This window comes from Adiantum capillus-veneris, chromosome 28 (assembly GCF_014529385.1).
Source record: "Adiantum capillus-veneris isolate H3 chromosome 28, ASM1452938v2, whole genome shotgun sequence".
Taxonomy (NCBI): Eukaryota; Viridiplantae; Streptophyta; class Polypodiopsida; order Polypodiales; family Pteridaceae; genus Adiantum; species Adiantum capillus-veneris.
Genome location: NC_140958.1, coordinates 79198147 through 79200646, shown reverse-complemented (window position 1 = coordinate 79200646; position 2500 = coordinate 79198147). Strand labels below are relative to the sequence as shown.

The 2500-nt window shown below is 40.0% G+C and overlaps 1 pseudogene; it reads left to right on the top strand.

Moving 5' to 3' along the window:
- Positions 1–1590: 1590 nt before the first annotated feature.
- Positions 1591–2294, top strand: LOC147420742 (uncharacterized; annotated as a pseudogene).
- Positions 2295–2500: the final 206 nt, after the last annotated feature.

Below are 2500 nucleotides of genomic sequence, written 5' to 3'. Positions count from 1 at the left end.
TCCAAGGCACAAACAAAATTGAAGAAGATACAAGCTCAAGCTGAGGCTAAAGAGCGAAAACAATGCATAAGATGCCAACGAGAGGCCAACCTTGGAGTTACACATGCATTCCATGTTGAAACAGAGGATGATTAGTTGGAATATGACACACCTCTACGATACCCTATTGAGCTAAATAGCACCTATGGGAAAGTGCTATATAACGCCTTATTAGACAGGGGTGCTAAGTATAATCTGATATCATATGGGGTGTGGTGTCAATTAGGGAAGCCACCTCTAGCTGAGAGTATTATCCAATTCAAGGGTGTCAATAAGAAAAAATTTGTGGTTTTTGGAATCCGACACACTTCTGTCAGTTATGACAATGGGGTTGTAGCTCAAGACTTTTTTGTCATGCTGCCTGCTAGAACTATGGAGGGTAAACATAGGATGCACATGGATGATAGCCATCAAATGCACTATTGATTGGGGGACTGGGGTGTCATAATGCAAAAACCAACTCTTAGCCCTGTCATTCAAGCCATAGTCCTTTAGATATTGCCTCTTAAGGAAATAAAATCCAAAACATTGCACGTCCCCATAGCCCAACTCTTTAGATCTTCAATTTTTGTAGTTGAAATAAAGCTTGAGGAGACACACAAGAACCATCCTAATATAACAAAGAAAACATACAAGTGGGTCCTTAAAGCTTCTTTAGCGACCATAGCTAGTGCTAAAAGATAGGAGCCTGGTAAGAGACGTCCCACTTGCCCCAAGAAATGTAAAGAAATGTTGCGTTGGATTCCTAAAAAACTATTGGAAGCCCAAGGCTACTATGAAGGAAATGATCAAATTTGGGTACAAAAAAGTAAATTGTGCTCTTACCTATCACCTGACCCTTGTGAGCCCAATCTTGTAGCGCTAAAATGAATTGACGATTGCGGAAAGAAAAAAATCACAGAATGCTACACACTCGCTCCAGAGCTAGTTTGGGTACCGAAGAAAGAACGATTTGTTCCACCTAGCTCAGGAACAGGGAAGTCAAATGAAGCTTCTTGCTCTTCATGTAGTTCCTATACGGAAATAGAAGCTTCGACACAACCTCCACCTACCATTGTACATATCCATACAAACAAGGAAGAGTTTGCACCTCCCGTTGTAAGTTCACCACCTACAACAACGTTGCAAATAAAATCATGGGAGAGTACCTGACCACCCTTGCAACTAGATGAAACGCATAGGGCGGTCAAAAACTATTGGTTAAAGCCGTCACCCCATAACAACTTGAAATGATTGGTTTCAAAAGGTGATAACATCATTCCAAAAGGTATGATCTACCTAAGGAAGGAGGGAGTGTTTGCTGACATCTTGCTTCCCTCTCAACCTTGCTCCCTGACCTCTCAATCTCCCAATCTTAAGGAATGTATATATAAAGCCTTATACTGACAAGACAAAAATAAAAAAGTAAAAGAGCAAGAGCCACCAAACAAAAATATGGAAACCTACGAGTTCTATATATAACACAAAATCATAAAACACATTATGCACACGGACACGACCTTTTGACATGACCCTTTGCACTCTAACCATCATCTATCTGTGTGTACAGATATGGGTAGGACACTAGAGTCATCCAATCCTGCCTTGGGTGAGAGGTACCCTCTTTACTTTTCACAAGTGTTTCACATGGTCTTTTTGGGTCTTGCTTGTGAATGGGATTTGGTAGGTACGCTATCATGTGAGAGGAATTTTGAGGAATTAGAATGGTTGATATGTCTCTTGACCACAACTGATCCATAGTTAGTAGAGGATGTCACCCCAATTGCACAAGACTACCCTCTTCACCAAGATGACTATAGGCGTCTAGTGATCTTCTTAGTAAACATTGGTGCCTCTAATGATGAAGAAGATTTACATGATTACACGGATGGCACATATGGTCTTACACATGATGACTTTGTTTTTCTCAATGACGAGGATAGGGGTTTAGCCTTAATGTTTCCCCCAAATCTCTATAATATCATATTCCCTTGACTCTCTAGGGGGGAGTGCAAATAATTAGGTTAGGGTTCCTTATGTTGTTTAATTGCGTTCAATAAGGGTTGGTACCTCTTCCCACTGATGTGCCTCCTAGAGGTATTCTTTGTGTTTCCTAGTATGTACAGGAATGTGTTGCTGTTGTTAGGATTTGGACCTTCATGGAATCTTTCTCTTGTTCACTCTTCAGATCAAGCGCGATCATCAACACAAACAGGTGTTTCTTGTCCATTAACATTGCCCCTTATCTTTTTTGCATCCATGTTTGTCTTCTTTAATTGTGATTGGTAGCATAATATTCAACACATTTTCTTAGTATCAAACATTAAATTCAAATGAAATTTTTTGTCATAATCACTTGTCTAGGTTTAAACATCAAGCAGTCCAACTAAGCTAGTTTGAGCAAGCTAGGCGTTAGAGATCTTCTCTTAATACCATGGGGAATGCCTTCTTGATAATCAAAGGTTACTTAGGTTCTTAATCC